This window comes from Pongo pygmaeus, chromosome 19 (genome assembly GCF_028885625.2).
Source record: "Pongo pygmaeus isolate AG05252 chromosome 19, NHGRI_mPonPyg2-v2.0_pri, whole genome shotgun sequence".
Classification (NCBI taxonomy): Eukaryota; Metazoa; Chordata; class Mammalia; order Primates; family Hominidae; genus Pongo; species Pongo pygmaeus.
Window position 1 is genome coordinate 32,127,561 of NC_072392.2, and position 25,143 is coordinate 32,152,703.

The 25,143-nt window shown below is 43.6% G+C and overlaps 1 pseudogene; it reads right to left on the reverse strand.

Moving 5' to 3' along the window:
* Window positions 1–347: 347 nt before the first annotated feature.
* On the reverse strand, window positions 348–22,157 carry LOC134738693 (putative uncharacterized protein LINC02693; annotated as a pseudogene).
* Between the last annotated feature and the right edge of the window lie 2,986 nt (window positions 22,158–25,143).

Consider the following 25,143-nt stretch of genomic DNA (forward strand, 5'->3'; position numbering starts at 1 on the left):
AACAGCAGAATGGTGTGGCAGAGAAAGCAGGAAGATGAGGAACACCTGAATGCTGAGAGGAGTTCAGCTGGGGGTGGTCAGAGAGGATTTTGGCTGCTGGACGGCCAAACTCCAGGGGAAGATCATCTTCCCACTCCATCCCCCTTTCCAGCTCCCCATCCATCCCTACTAAGAGCCACTTCTACCCCTCAAAGAAACCCCTGCATTTATCCTTCAAGTCTGTGTGTGACCTGATTCTTCCAGGATGCTGGACAAGAGCTTGGGATACAGAAAGCTGTCACAATGACCCTCTGCTTTTGCAGAAAGGCTGAGGGTCCACCGAGCTGGTTAACACTCAAGCCATCCACAGATGCCAAGGCTAAAAGAGCACACTGTAGCACACACCCACTTGGGCTCCTGCACCTGTCCCTGTGCGTGATCCCCCTCCCGTAAGGGGTTTGAATAGGCAGAGAGCCACACTACCTTGTCACACGTCCTGTGAGGGGGGCCAGGGAACTCTCCCGCTTCAGTGTAATTTGTGTTTACTATAATTAAAATGCAGTTTGATGAGTTATGAGTTTTTTAACCTTATTTTTATAGCAAAATTTATTAAATATACAATAAAAATATGTTTAAGAGGCACAGTTTGACTATAAGCATCTTAGTACATGGAATGGTTAACAGTTGTTAAAATCTCAGTTTCATCAAATTGGGAAAATATCCAGTGTGACTGAATAGGAGCAATACCAAATTCGAGAATATTTATTAAATATTTTATTACTCATTAGAAATCGAAGTATCCCAATGTGAAATCAGTGTGACCTAAAGCAAGCAACTCACATCACCTTGGAATCATGATTTCTTCTTCAGGATAGATAAGGGGATTAGACTAAAAGATGTCTTAGGTCTCTACAGTTCAAAAGTGCTACGACTTCCAGTCCATGCCCACAGAACACCGACTCCTACCCCTCCCTCTTGGAAACCCTCCTCCTGCACCTCCCATCCCTCCACACCCTCCTGCTTTTCCTGCTGCTCTTTCCTGATCTCCAGCGGCCTCTTCCTAAATGCTGGCATTCCCCAGGCTTTACCCTTGGGCCTCTGATCCTGCACTGCCTGCTCTTCACAGCTGCAGCAGCTGCCTGCCTGCTCGTAACTTCCAGGTCTGTATGTTGCGGCCCCACGTCCTGGCCCCAGCATCCCGGAAGCACACCAGACGGCTGCTGGACATTTGTCCATGGATGTCCACAGGCACATCCAACTCCCCATGCCCAGATTCCCCCCCTTCACACCTCAAATGCTGCTTCTTTTCCCATTTTCTTTATTTCAATAAAAAGCACCAGCACTCATTTTAACCTCAAAATCACTGAGTTATTTAATATTCCTATGGCATAGTAATCTATGTATTGGACATGAGAAAATGGACGCTTAGGGAAGTGAAGGAACATGTCTAAGGCTACACAGCCAGTCAGTGGTGGAGTCTGGATTTGAACTCAGGTGTGTCTGACTTGAAGGCTAGGGCCCCGAACCCTGTCATCCACCCTCATGTGCTTCAGGCGGGAACGTGGGTGCTGTCCTAGATGCCTCCTGTCACCATGCACGGCCACTCCGCCAGGACTCACAAGCACACAGGGCTCTTGGATCAGCCCCTCAGACCTCTGGCCCAGCTTGGTCAATCCACCCCCATCCTTGCTTCACCCCTAACACAGCCATCTTCCAGCCAGTCTTCCATCTTCCTCTCTTCAAGCCATACTTCACATTGAGAAAAGGTGCTTTTGCTACAGTACAAGTGACACCACTCCCTGGCTTACAAGGTGCTGGTGGCAACCAGAAGCTCCAGGGATAGGAGCAAACCTCGCACTCACAACAGCCTCTGTCTGCAGCTCCCGCATGGGGGTGGTCCTCACTAGCCACTATTTCATATTTGTGAACTTGTCTGCTTGTTAAAATGTATTTTTAACCCCCAAATCAATACTCGTGTTGCTTTCACAATCACAGGAAAACATGTGCAGAGCAGGGCAACAATTTGAGCCATCGGCCTCCCAGCAGAGGCCATGCAGGGCCCCATGCTGCCTTCTTGTTCCTACTCTCAACCTGCAAACCAGTCTTCTCATGGTCTATATAGTACCACTTTTTTTGCAGTTTTGAGCTTGTTGTTGGAGATTTCACAGTTTGAAACGGCCTCTAAGCATAATGCTGAAGCGCTGTCTAGTGTCCTTATGAGCAAGAAGGCTGTGATGTGCCTTACAGAGAAAACGCTTGTTAGCCAAGCTTGGTTCAGGTGTGGGTTCTAGTGCTGCAAATTGTGAGTTCAACGCTAATGACAAGCACTACAGTCCATCCAGAAAGAGGAAGGGGAGCTTCACCAACCTGTACACGAGGCTGCTCAGGAAAGTGCAAAACTAACACCACTGGTGTGTGGCGAAACCATGGAAAAGCAGCTATATTTGTGACTTCATGAGATGATGACCAATGAAAGCACAGCGGGCAGCACTGTTGTGAGGAGAGCCAAAAAGTGGCCTTAGCTAATGCTGCCTGGCTGGCGCCTTTCAAAAGGCAGCATGGCATGGAAAGTGTTAGCTTTTCAGGAGTGGCAGCTCTGTATGTCAGGAAGTACTCTACGGGAAAAGGGTATGTGGAGAGCAGTTTTCAACACTGATGGGACTGGCTTGTTTTACAGGGATGTTGGAAAATGAAGCCATGGAACATGAATGGTGCCTTGGCAGTTGAAAATATTGCAACCAGAGGCTTGCAGGAACCTTACCCTGTGTTTCCCCAGAAGCAATACTTCAGGACCCGGAGGCAAGTTTGCAGAACATCACCACAGCAGATCACCAGATAGGCCGCACTCCTCACTCTCCTGCCGCGACGGCTGCAGCTCACTGAACCACAATTGCCTGAAGATGCCTCTCCTAGGTGCCCTCTCCCATCCGTCTCATCACCGACGCTCATCCCTTAAACCTCAGCCCCAGTCATCCACAGGATATGTCTCTGGACCCTGCCTCCAGGGCACTGACAGGTTTCTTATATAGCACTTTTATTTTATTTTTAAATTTGACATACAGTGCCCACACCATATTTGATTGACACTATGTTTCTATGTTATGGTATCTAGCACAGTGTCTGACTCATAGAGAGGAGCAGAAAATATTTGTTGAAAGAAGCATAAAGTTTAACAGTATTCATTCAATTTATTCATTCTTCCTAAATGAAGTTTCTTGGGCCTTACATTTTTAATTGATAAAATAGTCTTAGATTAACATTAAAATAATAGCTGTTCCCTGAAATAATCTAGAGAAGCCCTGTTCCCTCTCTTTTTGAGCCACCTATAATAACATTCTGCTGAGCCAACATGGAGCAGTTCTCCCGGCACATCCTGCTTGGGGAAACCGTGGCAGTGACCATCATTAATGGGAGTCACAGAGCCCCTCCAGCCTCTAGACTACGCTGCCAAGTCTGTATGGTGAAGGCCCTGAGTCGCCACAACACTGAAAGTGTTTGAGGTGCTCTGGACACAGGAAACACTGCCTGGCCATGGAGCACTCTAGTGGAGGAGAGGTGAGGATTACCCCTGGCCATGGAGCACTCCAGCAGAGGAGAAGTGAGGATTACCCCTGGCCATGGAGCTCTCTAGTGGAGGAGAGGTGAGGATTACCCCTGGCCATGGAGCACTCTAGCGGAGGAGAGGTGAGGATTACCCCTGGCCATGGAGCACTCCAGCAGAGGAGAAGTGAGGATTACCCCTGGCCATGGAGCTCTCTAGTGGAGGAGAGGTGAGGATTAACCCTGGCCATGGAGCACTCCAGCAGAGGAGAAGTGAGGATTACCCCTGGCCATGGAGCTCTCTAGTGGAGGGGAGGTGACGGATTACCTCCTGGATCACGGCCATATGAAACAGAAAGGTGTGGGGCTCTAGTAAACCACTAAGTTAACTGAAACTGGGAAAGAGCCAGGTTGGCGGAACATGGACCTAACCCAGTCTGCAACCCTTTTGTGTGAAAAACCACAGCCGTTATCTTGCAACTTCGGAAATGAAAAGGTGTGTGGGTTACAAGACAGCTAAAAGCAGCAGGGCATTTCCCTCAGGCACCAGAAGAGGAAAGCCCTGGCAGTTAAAATTATTCCAACATATTCTTAGCATATAGCACAAGCTCACCGGCACATAGCCCCGTCCAGCACAACCTTAGAAAACTTCCCTCCAGCCCTTTATCTTTGCAGACAGCCCCTTCTCTGCTGTGCTGCATGTTGCATTCTTGCAATGTATTTTCATAGTTTCTGTAATAAATTTGCCTTTCTTTACTCACAGTTGTCTTGGTAAATACCTTTACTACCCACGACAACCCTGGCCCCAGCAGTCACACTCACGACAAAAGGGGCCCATGAGGAATTCTGCCAGGTGATGTCTGCAATACAGAGCCCAGGCTCTAACCGGAGGCAGCCAAGCTCCAGCCATTCCATCTTGAGCTTCTACCATAAGAGGAGCAACCCAGGACATCAGTAGCCTGGGAAGGAGAGAATGGTATTGTCCACAGGGACCTAAAGCCAGAACAGTTTCTGGCTGCTTGACCTGAACATCAAGGTTGCAGACTCTGGCTTCAGTAACTGTTGGCAACAAGCTGAACACCCTCTGGGGCAGCCCCCTTGTGCTATCTGGGAATTCTCCTAAGGCCATAGGCACACTGGTCCACAGTGGTGCTGTGGAACCTGGAGTCACCCTCTGTAGCCTGGACACCGGGTCCCTGCCTTTTAACAGACACAACTTCAGGAAGCTGCAGCAATGGATACTGACAGGAATGAAACACAACACCTCTTACATATGTGCGGAGGGTGAAAACCCACTGAAAACATTTCTCATCCTCGACTCCAGCAAGAGGGGCACCTCAGAAAAACCCACAAGGGCCCCATGGAGGAACACCGGCAGAATTTCAGCATGAGAAGGAACCAGAGCCACCTGGACGCTGAGCTCTCCCTAACCCCAAGAGTCCTGGCAAATTGAGCTCATGTTGTCCATGGCTTGCGAGTGAGACTGAATCCAGGACTCGCTGATGGGCCACCGAATTGAACCTGGGCTGTATGCAAACATCCCAGCGTGAACGGCTCCAGCATCACAGTGAATCCCCTGCCTTCAGCTGATGCCACCACCATCTGCAATCCTTTCCCTTTCTGCATGACACAGCCTAGAGTCTCTGCGAATCCAAAGCTGAGGTTTCAGCCATTCCCACCTTCAATTCCTCCTGGAAGAGCAGCAGCCTGGAAAATCGGCAGCCTGGGGAGGACCAGGGTCAGGGCAGAAGCCACAAGGACAGCCAAGGTGCCTGCCAGTCCCTACCTAACCTGGAAATGAAAACCACCAATTCCAGAACAGCCCCCAGTGTGGCCCTGTGGTGCCCCCATGGCAGCAGCAGCAGTGCAGGCACCATAAGAAGCCAGTGGCTGCCAGGGCGCGTCCTCCAAGGAAACATCCTCCCCAGGCAGCTCCATCAGGTGCCACGCTAGCAGAATTTGCCTGAAGGCATGACCTCAGCCACTCCCTCCTACCAACACCCATGCTTCAGGCCAGTCCAAAAGACCCGGCACGAGCTCAAAGGAGAGTGGGGGTGAAGAAGCCTCACAAGGTGGACAGGTGAGGGCCAGGAATAAAATGAAGGATGTGTGTGTGGGTGTGGGGGATCAAGTGCATCCTGGTGCTTTCCACGGAGCATGCAGACCCCGAGTTCCACAGAGCACGCAGGCTCTGAGTACCACAGAGCACAAGGACTCTGAGTTCCATGAATCACACACACCCCAAGTTCCATGGAGCACAAAGGCCCTGAGTTCCATGGAGCCAGGAGACTCCAAGTTCCACAGAGCAAGAAGACTTTGAGTTCCATGGAAAATGAAGACCCTGAGTTCCATGCAAAATGAAGACCCTGAGTTCCACAGAGCATGCAGACTGTGGAGTTCAATGAAGCTCAATGAGATGATGCAGGAGATCGGCCAGGAGTGGGACACAAAGAGCTGCTCTGTGTGCACAGCATGTTTGGTCTTGGGGGCCTTTGGCTGTGGAAGTTGAAGGTGCATAAAATGCAGAGGCATTTGCTCAACAGGTTTTCAAAGAGGAGGGCATGCAGCACTTCTGCACACTCAAAAGCATGCTGGGCGGAAGGTTAAATGACAGCCTGTAGCTGGCTGGGCAACCAGAGGAGAGGCTGGCTGGCCTGTGCCCACCTGGGCAAAGTTCAGAGACTGGATGATTTTTTCTGGGGCACTTCTCCCCTTCTCTTCTGGGGTGCTTTTCTTGTCTTTTCTTTCATGTTTATGGGGCAGGGGTGATGATTCTGTAGAAATAAAGATAAGAAAACTTAATGGCCAGGCATTTAACATCTTATTTTCTGAGCTTCTGCTAATGATGGGTTGTGACTACTGACTTGAGTGGTTCTCATTAGGTTCATCTTAGAGAACACAGGATCGTCATTTCCTAGAGCAGGTTGCATAACAATGATATTAACACCAACAGGCACCACCACACGTGGTTCATTTTTAAATTTATTTTGTAGAGATGAGGTCTCATTATATTGGCCAGGCTGGTCATGAACTCCTGGGCTCAAGCAATCCTTTCACCTCAACCTCCCAAAGTGCTGGGATTACAGGTGTGAGTCACTGTGCCTGGCCTGGCAGTTCCTTATAAAGTTAAGTATACACTTATCATATGTAAGCTGACAACTTATATCCACACAAAAACTTCCATGTAAATGTTTATGATAGCTTTATTCATAACTGCTAAAACTTGGAGGCAATCAAGATGCCTTTCAATAGGTGAATGGATAAACTGTTGTGGATTCACACAATGAACTATTATTCCTTGATTTAAAACTGAGCTAACAAGCCATGAAAAGACACACAGGAACTTAGATGCATATTGGTAAGTAAAAGGAGCCCACTTGAATGCTATATACCATAGAATTCCAACCACATGATATTCTGTAAAAGGCAAAACTATGGAAACAGTAAAGAGAGCAGTAGTTGCCAGGGTTGTGGGAGGGGGAGGGTGAAAAAAAGGAACAACTAGCTGAGGCACAAGGGATATTTTAAGACAGTGAAACTATTCTGCATGCTGCATTAATGATGGATACATGTCATGTCATTACACATTTCTCAAAATTATAGAAGGTACAACACAAAGAGTGACTTCTAGTGAATTTTAGTTAATAATAATGTTTCTACATTGTTCATCATCTGTAACAAATGTACCACAAGGCAAGACTGTAAGGGTAACAACAGGGCATGTGGGCAGGAAACTGGATATATGAGAACTCCCTGTACTTTCCACTCATTTTTCATGTAAATCTAAAACAGCTCTAAAAAAAAGTCCAATAATTAAAAAAAATCTAAAGGACCATCAAGGGCAGAATGGATAAATAAATTACAGTATGTTTATACAATTGAATAAAATGAATAAACTTGCAAGTTAAATGTAATCTCATGGTGGTACACAAACACACACACACACACACACACACACACAATAGAACATATACAAAAGGAAATGAGGAAATTAAAACATTTCATTACCAAAAAATCAATTAAATACAAAAGAATACAGTATGCAGGAAATGAAGAACAAAAAAGCTATAAGGCATATAAACAACCAACAGTATATGACAGAAATAAATCCCTCCTTATCAGTAAATAAACAAAACCAAAAGTTGGTTTTTGAAAAGGTGAACAAAACTGACAAAACTTTAGCTAGATTGACTAAGAAAAAGAGACTCAAAGCCAAAAATAAAAGTGGGGCATTATTACAAATTCTACGGAAATAAAGAATTATAAGAGGTGTATTATAAACAACTGTTTGCCAAGAAATAGGACAGTCTAGATAAAATAGACAAGTTCTTAGGTATACAAAACCTACTAGGACTGAATCATGAGAAAACAGAAAATTAGAATAGACCCCATAACTACTAAGAAGACTGAATCAGTCATCAAAAACTTTCTGACAAAGAAAGGCCCTAAATCAGATGGCTTCACTAGTGAATCTTATCAAACATTTAAATAACACTAATCCATCTCTTCTAAAAAACTGAAAATCAGAGAACATTTCTAAACTCATTCTATGAGGTCAGCATTACCCTGATAACAAAGTCAGAAAAAAAGTAGACAAGAAAACTAGAGACACGTATCACTTCCCTGATGCATATCAATGCAGAAATCCTCAACAAAATACCAACAAACTAAATTCAGCAGCATATTAAAATAATTATACACTATGACCAAGTATAATTTATTCCTGGAATGCAAGGATGGTTGAACATTCAAACATCACTGCATTAGGAGAATGGAGTGGTAAATCACATGATTATCTCAACAGATGTAGAAAAAGCATCTGACAAAATTTAAATACACTTCCATGAAAAAACACTCAGCAAATGCAGAGGGGATGGAAGCTACCTCAATATAATAAAGACCATATATGAAAAACACACACTAACATCATACTTAATGGTGAAAGACTGACAGGTTTTCTACTAAGATAGGAACAGAGCAAGGAGACCTGCTTTCACCACTTCTATTCAAAATGGCTTGGAAGTTCTAGCCAGAACAATTAAGCAAGAAGAAGAAACAAATGGCATCCAAACTGAAAAGAAAGAGGTAAAATCATATTTGTTTGCAGATGATATGATCTTAGATGTAGAAAACCCTAAAGATTACACACACACACACACACACACACACACACACACACACACACTCCTGTTAGAATAAACAAATTCAGCTGAATGGTAGGATACAAAATCAGTGCACAAAAATCAGCTGTGTTTCTAAATACTAATAATGAATAATCTGAAAAGGAAATTAAGAAAATTCTATTTACAATAGCATCAAAAAGAATAAAATACTTAGGAATTAACTAAACCAAGAATGTAAAAATCCCAATGATGTCTTGTGCAAAACAGAAAAATTCATCCTAAAATCATATAAAATTTCAGGATCCAGAATAGTCCAAACAATCCTGAAAAAGAACAATGTTGGAGGACTCATACTTCCTGATTTCAAAACTTAGTACAAAGCTACAGAAATCAAAACAATGTGGTGCTGGCATAAAGACAGACATATAGACCAACAGAATAGACTAGAGAGCCCCAAAATAAACTCTCACATATATCGCCAAGCGATTCTTGACAACTCAACAACAACAAACAACCCAATTGATTCATCTGTGTTGTATATGTTCTATAATTCTATTTATATGATATTTTAGAAAAGGTAGTATTACAGGGATAGAAAATGATTAGTGGTTGCCAAATAATGCAGTTGGGGAAGGGGTTAACTACAAAGAGGCGTCAAGAATAGAGAATCTTAGAGGTGATGAGACAGTTCTGTTACTGTGAACGTGAATGTATAACTCTATACAGTTGTCAAAACTCATGAAACTGTATGTTACAAAGAATGAGTTTTATTCTATATAAATTTAAAAATCAACAAAGATGGTGGGTGGGTCAGATGGAATGCAGTTGGTGACAAATGAATTTTACTGAATTAAAAATATTGACTAACCCATATTGAAGAATGTGGGGGAAAAAAGTCTTCACCTAAGTAACCTTGGAAAATACTGTTTTGACTGCATACTGTAAGACTCAAGAACTGCACACAAACATACTGTATTCTGGTTGGCAAATTTGTTTCAGGATATGGGTTAGCAATTCTGAAATGATTTTCCATGTTAGCAAATATATTTTAGAAAATTAGAGCCCAGTTTCTCTCTGTAGATGAAAGAGTTATAAATAAACAAATGGAGAATGCTAGAATAAACCCTAAGGTGCTGTACTGGACTTAGGAATGTCAGTATGAACCCATGTCTATTTTAATGTATCTGTTTAGATGGACAGATGTAGATAGGTAGATGCTGAGTTTGTATTCATGCATACATGTTTGGAAACATTCACGTGTTTCCAAACTATGCTGAGAGGGCCTCGAAGCAGTGATATCCCAGTATTAATGAGCACACCCAGTACTCAGATCCTGGTTTCTAAATACCATTCTCCTATAAAAGAAACCACGGCTTCTTGGAGAAATGACTAATTCTAGGCCTGCCATGAAAAACACGAGATGAGACTAGAGCAACTTGCAGTGCCAGAAAATAAGAAAGTGCTTTTAAAAAACATAAAACGGTGGGGACATGTCAAAAGAAGCCAACCTGGAAGAGCTATGACTCAAGGTGGAACAATGTGAGTGGCAAACAACTATAACAACACTAAACTGTAACCAAGAATATAAAATAAATATCCACAAGTCCATACTGATATAGAAAACATTAAATAAATCAGGAAGGAAAGACAAATCTTCCTTGCAGAAGAATTCCAAGTAATAAATGTTGAAGGAGCACAAACAGAAAACTACCACTAGAACACCACAGTAATCATTACTGCAGGAAAGAGTCATCAACGAATGCAAAAATTTTGGATGAAGAAACAGTATGTTTCTGTGGCCTCAAAACATCTCCCTCCAAATATTTATTATATATTTTTCTTTTTTTTCCTCTTAATTTCATCTAAAGATCTATGACTAAAGCAAATATAACACTGTGTTGTGGGGTTTATGCCATGCAGATGTAAAATTTACGGCAACAACAGCACAAAGGATAGGAGATAAATGGCACTATTCTGTAGCAAGTTTTTCTATTTTACATTCACTGTAATAGTACAATATTAATTCTAGACTGTGAATATGTTAATGATGCACATTGTAATCCTTGGAGCAACTGCTAAAAAATGAAAAAATGTGTCACTTCAATGCTAATAAAGGAATAAAACAATACAAAAAAGTACTTGTAAAAGAATGTTCATAGACCTTTACTATTATGATAGCCCAAAACAGGAAATAACCCAAATATTCATCAACAGAGAAATGTATGAACAAACCACAGTGCATTCATACAACAGAATACTATTCAGCAATACAAAGGAACAAACTACTAAAACACACACTATGGAGGTGTTTCACAAATATGCTGAGACTGCTGAACATAAAAATGTATATTGTATGATTTCAAGTAAAATGAACTTATGGTTAAAAAACCCCCACAACAGTACTTTCCTCTGGGGAAGTTAAAAATTGCCTAGGAATGAGCATGAGGGTGTTTTCTGGGGATGATTGAAATATTCCATTCTGAAAAGAGGTGAAGGTTATATGGGTGTATTTATTTTTCAAAGCTGTACAATTAAGATTTGTGCCTTTCAATGCATGTGTATCTTACCTCACCAAAAAAGAACTAAAAAAAAAATAAAATGAAGGGTAGTAGGGAAAGGGCTGTGGTACAGAAGAAACAAAAATGGCACATGATTATTAGCTGTTGAAGCTGGATCATGGCTCTATTATACAATTTTGTTCAATTTTTATATATTTAAATTTTTCTGTAACGAAAAGACTTGCACAGAAAGACAAAACTGATCTGTAATGTCAGCTGTTAAGACACTGGTACATTTGAAGAGGAGGGAGGGAGAAAGCGCTTGTGGGCCACATGAGTGAGGCTGCTTCTATTTCTTGGTTACCCACGTGTATCAATTTTGTCATAATATACATTGAGCTTAAGTGAATGCTTTATGCATGTATTTCTACATGCATGTTATATATCAACAAAATATTTAAATATCACATATTTGCACACAAAACTTAATATCTCAGAGTAACAGCAGCATTTTTTGTTTCAAAGTGGGACACTTCCACTCACAGCATCAGCAGATGAACTGTAATATTCTGATGTATCTATTAGTGTCCTAACCCTTGGGTGAGACCCCCTAGGTCTTCCCATTTTTGCCTCAATTTGGTAAGTAGCAAGACTCTTATTTCTGATGATGTGATTTTATTTCCCAGCAAACTCCTCCCCAAACCAAGGCCACAATAACTAGCACGGTGTTCTGCACATCGTATGCACTCAGTACTTGTGAAATTGAGTTGAATCAGAAACAAAATGAGGAGCAGAGGTCAAGTCCTGCAAAAGATAGTATGTAAATAATGTAAATAACGCAAGTAAGACTGAAAGGCTACAGCTCGGCAGCAAAGACTTCACATTCGTTTGAGAAACCATTTGCTACTAGTTCATCAAAAGACGTTGGTTTCACGCTGTGGTTCTCAATTCTGGCCACACATTGTAACCAGTTGGAGAGCTTTAAACAGCAAGGATGTCTGGATCCTACCCCAGGGATTCTGATTTCACTGGTCTGTTGCAATTTGGGTTTTGGGAATTTTAAAAGCCCCCTGCCACCCAGGTGATTATAAGGTGCATCAGGGGTGAGAACCTTAGCTGTGCCTGATATCCTTGTGTGCTGCTGGGATTTGCCTCATTGCAGCATCTCAGCTTTGTGGGGAGGGGTGGTGGGCAGTCTTAGAAAACAGCTCTGCCCTGTTAAAATCAAAGGACGGCTTCAAGATGTGCTCAGCTGCTTGACTAAAGTGCAGCAGGAGGAAATGTCTTTTCAGCAGATCTATCTTTACATCACTTGCTTTCAGAGTAAGAGGTTGTTTTGGGCACAGCATTTTGATTTAGTCTGTGTTGAAGACCAGTAATAGCCTACAAATACCAAAATGGGATGAAAAGAATTTCCAAACATGTGGAGTGCTTTATACATGTTTCTTCATCCTTCCCTGTGTCTATGCCCTTTGCAATGCGCTTTTACAGCTGCTCCCATCGAGAGTTAGAATCTGTTTCCCAAGACTTGGATCCAGCTGGCAGTTTTGGGCCCAGTCTCAAAAGGTCTTGAATGCTTCTTCCTTTTCTTTCAGAACCCTGCCATCTCCATGACAACAAGCCCAGGTTAGCCTGCTAGAGGATGAAACACTTTGGGGAAGAGAACCAAAGTTGCCCAGTCCACAGTCAACTCACTCTCAACAGCAGAGCTTCCTGGTCACCAGCAGCTGACCCCCTTCTCCCATACACACACATGAAGATTGCTATACCTTACAAAGGTATGGCAGGTTTTATAGGTATAGTAAGTAATTTATGGCAGGAGCCTGTCATAAATTGCTGACTTGCTCAATCATGAGCTAAATAAGTTTTGGGATGGCTCATTACACAGTAACAGCTAACTAACACACCCAGAGCTGACAGGATGCCAGGATTAACAACATGCTGACTACAAGTTAGCTGGCACACTATAGGGACTGTCTAGGTACTGAATTCCTTTTCCCCTTATTAGAAGTTGGGTCCCTTGAATTATAAAGAAATGCATGTAGATGTGTATGTGCTTAAAACTCACACAGTATCGCACAACACAGGAGGAAATAGATGACAGCCTGACCACTAGGGCAAAGGCCAAATAGCAAGGTAAGGCGTTTGTCTGGAATCTATTCCCTCCAAATCTAAACTCTGGAGGTCAAGGCTGTGGACAGGTCCCACCTCCTGGGATCCCGCTGTCCTCTGATCTCTGGAGGGGAGAATGGCCCCACCAAGTAGCAGATGGGCAGCAGTGGCCTACCTGTGGCCACCTCCTGCTGGCAGCCGCTGCTCTCTCAGGGCACTCTCTCTTCCTTTGGGACTGGGAAGAGATGTGGGTAGGGAGGGGGAGCTCCCTCGCTCCTGGCAGAGAAGTGGGGTTCAGGCCCTTCACCTTCCTGAGTTCAGGGAGTCAGAGCTTCCAGAACATCTGGAATCTGGCTGCTTTGAACTGAGATATGCTAGAAGTGTAAAATATGGAGTGAGTTTTAAAGATTTAGGACAAAGAAATGTAAAATGTTTCATTAATAATTTTACACTGATCACACATTAAAATATTTTGGATACATTGGGTCGAATAAATTATATTATTACAAATCACTTCCACCTGTTTCTCTTTAGTTTCCTTAACCTGGCTAGTAGAAAATTTAAAACTACAGGCAGGCATAGCTCATATTGTTTATATTGGACACGGCTGTCTTAAAGGACTGCCTCCCTTCCGAAGCTCAGGCTACCTCCAGTCATGGTGGAAGGGGAAGTGGAGCAAGGAAGAAAGGAGGTGGGGTGCCACGCGCTTTCACAACAACCAGCTCTCATGTTCCATAGAGCAAGAACTCACTCACTACCACCGGGACAGCACCAAGCCATTCCTGAAGGATCTGTCCCCAAGACCCAAACACCTCTCACTAGGCCCCACTTTCAACATTGGGAATCAAATTTCTTTCTTTCTTTCTTTCTTTTTTTTTGCTAGAGGACAGGAAGGTTATAAAATCTGAAAATTTTAAATAATTTGTCATTTTGTTGTTTCCATTTGTGAACAAAGGACTTAATAAAAAATTTAAGATTTAACATTACAATAAAATACATTCATTTCAATATCACACTGGAATTCAACATTGTTTTGCACGGGGGCTGCAGAAACAATGCAGAGCTTCTTCCTCCTCCAGACCCTCACAGCTCAGCAAGCCTCTCAAGGGCTGGTTGCTGGCCACTGCGTTTCCAGTTTTTGTAGGTTCTCTTCCTCCCAGGTGATTAAGGAACAAGGCCAAAGGTGTTTGAAGCTTTCAGAAAACACAGGATTTTTCTTTCTGTGGCTCACCAGCATTTTCATTTCTGTATCAGCAACACCATATGCAGGCCACAGCTGAGCCAAAACACATGATGAATTGAGTCTGAAATCAAATTGTACCTAATATTTACAGCCATGTGCATTACTAAAAAGGGACATATCTTCCAACAATTCCAGTAAGTTCCCAAGACTTAGTTCACACTGGGTACTAGCCTGTGATGGTGCCCCTGTGCTTGTTACTGGGGGCAAAATTGGACAGTGTTTGCTGAGTTCATGGCTGAGGGGCTGCGGTGCCATGCAGGGAGCAAAACTTCCCACTGAATAACACCCCTCTGTGAGAGCGGCATGGCGGCCAAGGTCAGCTGGCTCAAGGCAACTGCCTCCTTTTTTCCTAAAAAGCAACATTTTCAGGGAAAAACCCCAGCTTCAATGTAGGAAGGTTTTGATGGTGGCTCAGGCCTGGGACTGAATTAAAAAGGAATAAGGAGATAAAATCCACATTTTAATTATAAACAAATGTCTCACTGAAAAAATTCCAGACCCATAAATCCATCTATGTATTAGTTATTGGAGTAATTTAAAATGTGAGGAAATTATAAAGTGTGTGTCCCTTATTATATATTTCTTCCCCCCCAACACTTTTTAAACATCTAAAGTTCCTAACACATAGATACTCTTTATGAGGAAAAAAAAAACCTGTTGACATTGATACAGTTTGAGTATTTGTCCCCTCCAAATCTCATGTTGAAATTTGACCTAGTGAGACCCTGTCTCTACAAAAAATTAAAAACTTAGTTGGGCATGGTGGATTGAGCCTGTTATCCCAGCTACTCAGGAGGCTGAGGTGGGAGGACCTCTGGAGCTCCAGGAGTTGGATGCCACAGTAAGCTACGGCTCAGCTCAGCCATGGCTTCTATAGTGAGCTATAACTGTGCTACTTCACTCCACCCTGGGTGACAGAGTGAGATTATCTCTTTAACAAAACAGAAGAAAGAAATTTGATGCCCAATGTTGAAAGCAGGGCCTGGGACGGGTGTGGTCGCGCAAGCCTGTAATCCCAGCACTTTGGGAGGCCGGGGCAGGCAGATCACAAGGTCAGGAGATCGAGACCATCCTGGTTAACATGGTGAGACCCCGTCTCTACTGAAAATGCAAAAAAATTAGCCAGGCATGGTGGTGGGCACCTGTAGTTCCAGCTACTCAGCAGGCTGAGGCAGAAGAATGGCATGAACTGAGGAGGCAGAGCTTGCAGTGAGCTGAGATCATGCCACTGCACTCCAGCCTGGGCGACAGAGCAAAACACCATCTCAAAAAAAAAAAAAAAAAAAAAAGAAAGAAGAAAGAAATTTGATTCCCAATGTTGAAAGCGGGGCCTAGTGAGAGGTGTTTGGGTCTTTGAGGGCAGATCCTTCAGGAAGGGCTTGGTGCTGTCCCAGTGGTAGTGAGTTCTCGCTCTATGAAACATGAGAGCTGGTTGTTGGAAAGCATGTGGCACCCCACCTCCTTTCTTCCTTGCTCCACTTCCCTTTCCATCATGATTGGAGGCTTCCTAGGGTCCTCACCAGAAAGAGATGGTGGTGCCAGGCTGGTACAGCCTGCAGAATCATAAGCCAAATAAATCTCTTTTCTTCATAAATTACCCAGCCTCAGGTATTCTTTTATAGCAACACAAAATAGACTAATACAGACATCAATGGGAATATTTAATATTGGAAAATTCTTTTTCATTTTCTATTTTGTCTGTATAGCTAACATTAAAGAAGCCAAAGATATAGAATGCTACATCTCAGATATTGCATTTTGTAAAAAACATGAAGGTGAAATCTTTGTTTCTTCAATTACTAATCAATGATAGTTGCACTTTGCCCATTCTATGCAGAATACAGTTCCATGAACCATGGGGAGATGGAAAATAACCATGTCCCAGCCTTCCAGGTAAGTCCCTGGAAGGGATGGCTTAGTGCTGTCCCAGTGGTAGTGAGTGAGTTCTTGCTCTATGAAACACGAGAGCTGGTTGTTTGAAAGTGTGTGGCACCCCAGTGCCTGGAAGGCTGGGACAGGTAAGATTGCATCTCTGTGCTCTGCAGTGTCTGTCACACAGCAGGCACTTAATGAGAAGGCTGCTGAATGAAAGAATACTTCCAACCAGCTTGGATCCCAAATGCAGGTTCTCCCTGAAGTTCTGACCTCACATTGTGGGCACTGTGGGCTTCCATGCACATGTCCACACCACCCGTGCACCCACTTCCTTCCTGGACCTGAGCAGAGCCCCACTTTCCAGCTCCTGCCTGTGAGGGGATAACCAGGCCCCTGGGACCCACAGCTCCAGCAGCTGGAATTCAGAGTTTATGACCTGTTTTCCACATTCCCCCTCTCACCCCCTCAGGACCTGCACCCCGCTGCACTGCACCTTCTATTCTGCTGTCATGGCCCAGAGCTCTGTTCATCTGCTTCAAGCAGCTCTCCACCCTGCTTCCTCCCTCCCCTCCTGCTGGATCTCTTTCTTTCATTGGTTCTTTTCCCGTTCCCTCAGTAAAAGAACTCTCCTTCCACTCTGCCTCATTCACATTCACTTGGGAACCAAAAATTCACCCCACAGCTTAGTGTTCCCAGTTGTGGAAAAATTCAGACATCTTCTGGAATGAGACAAATGTGAAGAAGCCAGACATGAAAAAACACTTATATGGATCGATTTATATGAAATGCCCAGAGAAGACAAATCTATTGAGACAGAAACTGGATTTGTGGTTTCTTACAGCTGGGGTAGGCGGTGGGGGGAACAGAGTGATAGCTAAAAGGTACAGGACTAACAAAAATGTTGTAAACTTAACCATGGTTTTGGTTGCACATATCTGTGATTATATTAAACCCTAGCAGATCATAAGGTATGTGAATTTTTCCTCAATAAAGCTGTTTAAAAATAAAAAAAAATTAGGCTGGGCACAGCAACTTACCCTGTAATACCAGCACTTGGGGAGGCTGAGGCAAGAGGATTGTTTGAAGCCAGGAGTTCGAGACCAGCCTGGACAATAGAGTGAGACCCGATCTCTACAAGAGATTTAAAAAATTTAGCCAAGCATGGTGGTGCACACTTGTAGTCCTAGGTACTCAGGAGGCTGACGTGGGAGGATCATTTGAGCCTGAGAGGTGAAGGCTGCAGTGAGCCATGATCATGCTACTGCAATCCAGCCTGGGAGACAGAGAAACATCCCAACTCAAAAAAAATTATTACGAACTATTTTATACATACAAAATTACACACACACACACACATACACAGACTCACATAAAAGTAAAATAAATAATTGTACCCATCACCTACACCACTACATTTGAAGCCGTCTGCATGGTTGGCCCTTCTGAAATGTAACCCCATCTGGGACAATCATTCATCTGAAGCTTTACAAAAAGTATTATTTCCCTGACTTTCATTATACTTTTATTACATAATAATATCTCTAAATAATACATTGTTTCCCTAAATAACATACTGCTTAACTTTGTAAGTTTTTACACTTTCTATAAATGTGCTGTGTATCTCTGTAACTTGCATTACTCATTCCACATTGTATTTTCGAGAGCCTTCTATGTTTTAAGTAGTTTCTCATTCAATTCTATACATTGCTTACTAATTAGCCTTTAAATTGAATATACTAAGACCTGCTGGAGAGAGAATTCTTGTGGGATAATGAGTATAAAGTGCTTAAAGCAGTGCCCCATTCATTATAGGTATTCAGTACATGTAATACTATACACAATATTTTAATACTGAGTAATTATATACATATTATGATTGCCCCTTTCTTTGTGGATGTACATTATTTTATCAGCTGCACTATGAACTAATAGTTTTCTTTCTTTTAGGGGAGGGGGTGGGGTCTGGCAGTATTGCCCAGTCTGAAGTACACTGGTGCAATCACAGCTCACTGCAGCCTAGACCTCCCGGGCTCAAGGATCCTTCCACCTCAGCCTCCTGAGTAGCTGTGTCTATCGGCAGGGCCACCACTCCCAGCTAATTTTTAAAATTTTTGTAGAGATGGGGTTTCACCATGTTGCCCAGGCTGGTCTCTAACTCCTAGCTCAAGTGATCTGCCCACCTTAACCTCCCAAAGTGCTGTGATTACAGGTGTTAGCCATTATGCTGGGCAAGAATTTTCAAACTACGGTAAAATTCAAGTTACAGAGACCTTTGGGAAATGCCTCATTCTAGGTATTTGAAGCTTCCAGATAGCTAAGATTAAAAATTTTTACATACTAACTTGTTTCTAAGTGTATGCTTTTACATTTAAACAAACTAAAAACATGAGCTTTATAAAAAAATTTCAGCCATTTCCAAATTCTCTTCCAAACTTGTTTAGAAACATACATGACAGAGCTTTGGTCGGATTGTGCAAACTTTTGTGTGTTCTGTTTTTAAAATATTACTTAACTTGTACACTTCCACACATTGGCATGGCACATCATTGCCATTTCCAATATGTTCCTGTGCTTCACCAATTTCCATAGCTGTCAGAGGGAGAGCAGCCCAGGTGACAGGAAATGAAGTTGTCTGGCTCTGAGATCTTACCAGGAGGACTTCTGGGATCCAGAGTCTTTGCATGGGGCAGATGACATATTCTTAGAGGCCATTCATTTTTTCCACTGTAGCTGCTAGTGCCAGTTTCCACTCCACTGCCTGAGGGTAGGTTGATCTTGAAAGCCCTCACCGATGGATTTGTGGTCACGCCTGGAACCCTGTGCCAAAGAGGACTGGGAGGTCCCGTTCAGGAGGGAATCCTCTGACTTATTACTGGCATCTGAGCATCTCCCAGCATGGCTGTTCCTACTTGTAATAAGGTGATGTCAAATGACTCCAGGGCAGTGCTCCAGTTCCCATGAACACATCTGGTCACTCTGGGAGCTTCTGAGTCAGTGAGCTCTCTCCTTACATCCCGATACACTGTTGTTTGCAAAAATATATTTTTATAGGCAAGGTATTTGTGTTTTGGATTTGCACCCTGATGTAGGCATTAATTTGTTTAAAAGGATAATTTAACATTTTCAGGAAGCTGAACATCTTTAAATTGTCTTTCAATTATTTCTAGTTTTATTGCATTATGACCCAGAAATGTGTACAATTTTTGTTCTTGTATACTCACTAAGGATTCTTTTTGTTTTCAGAGTAGGACCAAAGGTATTTCTATTTGTTTGCAAGTCTGTTGGCTCAGTTTCTAAAGAGTTCATTTTGTTACCATGTTCTTTTAAGTATATACATACAGGTTAGTTATGTTTCCAGTTTCCTGTGCTTTTTATTTTTTTTTTAAACAAACTTTTCTGGCCCTTCATTCTCTCAGACTTTTCCTTCCATGCCTTATGCTGTAGATAGAGTCTATGATCTAGCATTTGTCAGTTAAAATTGTATTCACCTCTGGAGACCAGAAAATCTGACCCACAAAGCAAGAACAAGCAAGGGTAGGAGATGAGGCTGAAGAGGCAGGCACCAGGTTCTCTGAGCTTTTATTCACTGCAATGAGTAGACAGTGGCAGAGTTTACACAGGGTTGGGGGTATGCCTATATCATGTTTTAACATTTTCAAGAGATCACTCTGGATGCTTGAGAGGAGGCTGGACTGTAGCAGGGCAAGACAGGATGCAGGGAGGTTGGAGGATCTTTGGCAGTAGGAGGATTTTTGGCAGTAGATCAGTAGGAGAGGAAGGTGACTGAAACTGGCTGTGGAAATGGAGATGGTGAATCAAGATGCTGGTTGCACTCAAGAGCCACAGGACTTGCTGTGTGGTTGCATGGGTGTTGGGGGAGAAGGGAAAGGAGTCAGGGATGACTCTTGGTGCTCCCCTCAGGGAAGAGGCCCCAAGCCTAGTGGTTATCAACAGATGGATGGTATTTAAAGCTATGAGACTGTGTGGGATCATTCTGAGAGGATCACTAGAGATCTGGTGGAGGAGGAGCAGGAGGATGAAGATAAAGGTGAGAGGGAATCCAGGAGGGAAGGTCCCTAAAATCCAGAAGAAAGGGTGGAACTCCTCAATTGTATCGTCTGTGTCAAATGCAGCTAAATGACTGAGATAAAAGTCGTTTCAGCAAAGTACCCTGGAGGAAAGCTAGAGAGGAGTGGGTGCAAGAGAGGACATGAGGTGAGGCAGTTGCATGGAGCAGAGAAACAGATGGTAAATGGAGAGAAATCTGGGGTTAAAGAAGGTCTATTTGTTTAACGCACAGCATTAAGGAATGCTTGTGTGTGGACACTAGCAAAAAATCGGTACAGAGAACCCCAGAATTCTGGGGTCATAGCCCGAAAGGACTCCTCAGCTCCAAATTTACTTGAAGTTACAGCTTCCATCTTTAAATTAAATGGGATTTTTTTTGCCATCTATTTCATCATACAGGATGTGACACAGAATATATCCGAAATTATTACTTTCCTGGAAGAATACATCTTAGTTTTTAATATCTAAACTGTATAGCAGCTATTTATCTCACAAATCATTTTTCAGGCTGGGTGCGGTTGGTGACTCATGCCTGTAATTCCAGCACTTTGGGAGGCCAAGGCAGGAAAACTGCTTGAGTCTAGAAGTTCGAGACCAGCCTGGGCAAAGTGGGGAGATGTAGTTTCTACAAAAAATTTAGAAATTAACAGGCATGGTGGCACACACCTGTGGTCTCAGCTACTGGGGAGGCTGAAGCAGGTGGATCGCTGGAGCCCCTTTCGTGGTGCAGTTTGGGCAAAAGAGCAAGAACCTGTCTCAAATTTTTTGGCTGATGGTTGTAGACATAATGTTTGAGCTTTCAAAAATTACAGCATTTTAAACTAAATAGTTTGCTGGAAAAAGCCACATGTTGCTTCCAGCAACAACTGGTAGACCATCAGGATCATGACAGTCACTTCAAAAAGCTTTGGTGTGTTGACAAAGGGGAGGTTCAGGTGACAAAGGGAGGTTCAGCAAAAGGATGTTGCTGGTCTCAAGCCATAGCTACTGCATCCAAGGCAACTGCATGTTAACAACCATATCAAATGTGGGTGACCAAGTGGCAACATTTAAGCATTTTACATCCTAACTTATGTGCAACTTAAACCTACTGCCTCATTGTGAGTTAGGAAATTGGTAGGTTTTTTTTCTATTGACTTGCTGTGCCCTATAATTTTTCCTATTTAAAATAATGGGAAACAAGTTTTCAGTTTTTTTCTCAGAAAAAGTCTGACATTTCAGGCAGATATGTCTGACAGTTATTACCAGCAGAAGAGTTTCTAGCCTTTTCATCGTAAAATTTTAATTACTTACCTTGAAAATTACTTAACTTCGTTCCTTCCAAATCTGGTAGTAAAATGGGTGTTCCAGAAAGCTGTGGCACGGATCTGCTGCTTTGCTCTTCTCTGCACAGACCTGGGGCTTGAGGAGCCTGCAGCCACGAAGTATAGGACGTCATCAGAATGGAAAAGTGATCCAGATGGTCCCGCAGGCGCAGCGCTGGGGCGCAGAAGTGCAGCCTGTGCACGGCGGGTGGGAGGCCTGCGGGCTCGCGGGGGCTCGGGACTGTGTTCTTGCGGCCCAGAGGCACACACAGGACAAGGAGGCCCCGACCCAGGCTGTTGGAGCCCGCGAAGAGGGGGTGAAACTCCAAGGGGCGTAAGGGTGATCACACGTGCGGCCAAGCTTCCCGTCTGCATGGCGAGGGGCTGGGCCTTTCCATCGCGATTTTTCTCCCATTATGCCGGGCGCGGAGCGGGCCCTGGGGCGGCGGGACCGGTGCGGGCGTTCTGTCAGCACGGAGTCCTGGAGGCCGGCGGGGGGATTCGCAGCAGCCCGAGGGACGGAGGGACGGCAGAAAGGAGTCTCTACTTCCAGCTTCCCAGTGATCGCTACGTTCGTTACAAGCAGTAAACTGACGACTTCAGACACCGGCTATGGAGCTCCACACGCAGTCCTCAAACAGCCAGCCCCGCCGGCCAGGCGCGCAGCGCAGGTCTCGGGGGCGGGGCGGGGCGGAGAGGGCGAGGCGGAGCTGGGCGGGGTTGAGGAGAGGGGGCGGGGCGGCGAGGAGGGAGCGGGGCGGGGAGGAGGGGGCGGGGCGGGGGGGGGCGGAGAGGCAGGGGGCAGGGGGCGGGGGGCGGAGGGGGCGGGGGGCGGAGGGGGCGGGATGAGGCGAGGCGGGGGGAGGGGATGGGGCGGGGCTTGGCGGGGGCGGACCCGCCCGGCGCTGAATCCAAATCGTATCTAAGCTATTTTCTAGCTCTGACATCGTATACATCGCTGCATATGTCAATAGCACGCCAAATACTGTATAAACCAATATTGATTTTTTTTTCTTCTCGGGAGGTACTATATAAATAAAGTACGTACATCGTATCTAATATCAGAACATTCAAATCCCATATGGAAAAGATTATAAATTGACCATGATCCTGTAATTCTGTTTAGCAACAGTGCGTTCCTTCTCAATCTTCACATTTAAAATATCTAACAGGCTCGATGTCTTGAGGCTTTTTCTTTTTAAACCCAACATCCTTTTTCACATTTATAAGTTTAGTACTTTGGTTTTGCTCAATAAAAAGGTGGGGTTAAAAAAATCTGAATTATTCTGCAATGTTTCAGGCAACAGAGGCTGAAAACAACACTGTAAAGACGGGGGGACAATTCTCATACTCTGTGAGTCTTCTTGTTTAATTTTCATTAAATTTCCAGAATAATAAGCGTAGGATAGCTAACATCTGTCTTTGCGTCGTAGCTTAGTCAACTTTTACTGAATTCACAATATGGCATCAGAGATTTAATCTGCATTTCCTAATTCTTATAAATTAAAGCTGAAGTTTAAGCTTCATTCGCACGTCAGAAATACCACTTGCCCTGAATAAATAATGTTTTTAGAAGTAAGCATTCCTGATCTCCCTGTTTCTTAAGAATTGTCTTCTTTTTTCAGCTGCTACTCTGCTAAGACAGAGTTAGCCCCGAGCTATGTTATCAGTTCAAGGCTTTGCAGATAGCGCTGTGTTGTGGGGGGAAAATAAACATGGTTTTCAAAAAGGAGGAGAACATTTCTATAACGTTGAGACTTTTAGTAATCAGGGCTATTGATGTCAGATGGCTGTTGGGACAAATGACATCATAAAAAATACAAAATTTAAAATTATGTTTGTTTATGTTCGTTTATTTTCAGATTTCTTAGTAGTAAAGGGGCTGTGTTTTCACTCAGGCTTATGTGATGATGACATTCCTCAGACCAGCAGCTATCTGCTAACATTCTGTCCTGGACTTGGGGCACATCTGTGACAGTAGCTGGGCCTGTCATCCAGTGAATAGCTCATAGTTGACTCACCTCCATCAGTATAAGCATGGGTGTGGGTGACTGCATGGTAGAGGGGGCCGGGGTAGCCAGGGACCAGAGGTTAGTCAACCATTGGGTAAGATGTATAACTGTTACTCAGGCTCATAATTTTTCAACTTTTTCAGATAGTAATAACAAGAAAGTCCATCCTTACCAGTGTCAGTCTCTGTTTTAAGTGTTATTCATATATTACCTCATTTAATTATCACACCAACCCTATGAGAAGCTGAGGCTCAGAATGTAAATAGGCTACTGAGGTCACATTGCTGGTGGATCTTAATCTCAGGCCAGCTTGGCTCCTAAGTGTGTGTTCTCACTCTATTGCCTCTGGAACAGGAAGGAATATATGGATACTGTAAATTGTTAAAGAACAAGTTGAAAGAATTTTATTTCCGGCAACATGGGCTGACAAGAACCAGAAAACAACAAAAACTTCTGGAATACATATCAAGAACCATTTTAAAAAATGTATCAATGAGCTGCAAAATAATTAAGAGTTCGCAAAGGCAAAAAAATTAAAATTAAAAAAAAGTAGAAACCCAAAGAAGTAATTAGATGCCATTTTTCACCCTTAAGTTAGTTGCCAAGTGTCATACTGAAACTCTCTTTTCATAGTCTGGGAAGAGGATGGGGCAGCAGAATAGCAGACAAAGTTTAGATCCTGTCCAAGGTAGGAGGGTTAGGAGAAGACATCAAAAGTAGGACACGGCTGGGCGCGGTGGCTCAAACCTGTAATCGCAGCACTTTGGGAGACCGAGGCGGGCAGATCACGAGTTCAGGAGATCGAGACCATTCTGGCTAACACAGTGAAACCCCATCTCTACTAAAAATACAAAAATTAGCCGGGCGTAGTGGCGGGCGCCTATAGTCCCAGCTACTCGGGAGGCTGAGGCAGGAGAATGGCGTGAACCCGGGAGGCGGAGCTTGCAGTGAGCCGAGATTGCGCCACCGCACTCCAGCCTGGGAGACAGAGCCAGACTCCGTCTCAAAAAAAAAAAAAAAAGTAGGACACTAGAAAGCTAGGTTTAGTGTAGGAGGGAACTATGAATCAACCTGTCTGCCTCCCCTGTCTCCTGCCCCCTCAATCCCTGCAGCCCCTGGAGCAGCAGACAAGATTGTCCATCCTGAGGGAAATCATCTCTCCTGAGAGTGAGGATACATTAATACATAACCATGGGCAGCCCTTCCACTGGTGGCTTCACACATAAGCTGTATAATCTAAAAAGTCTCAAGCTACAAATTTAAAGTGATATCAGGTTTTTAATGCCTTCCAGGTGCCTGGCAAAAGCAAAATGGAAGACAGCTTCAAGGAATGTAAGTTTTTAATGAAAAATCACAAACATGTATAATGGGCAAGAGCCAGCAGAAACA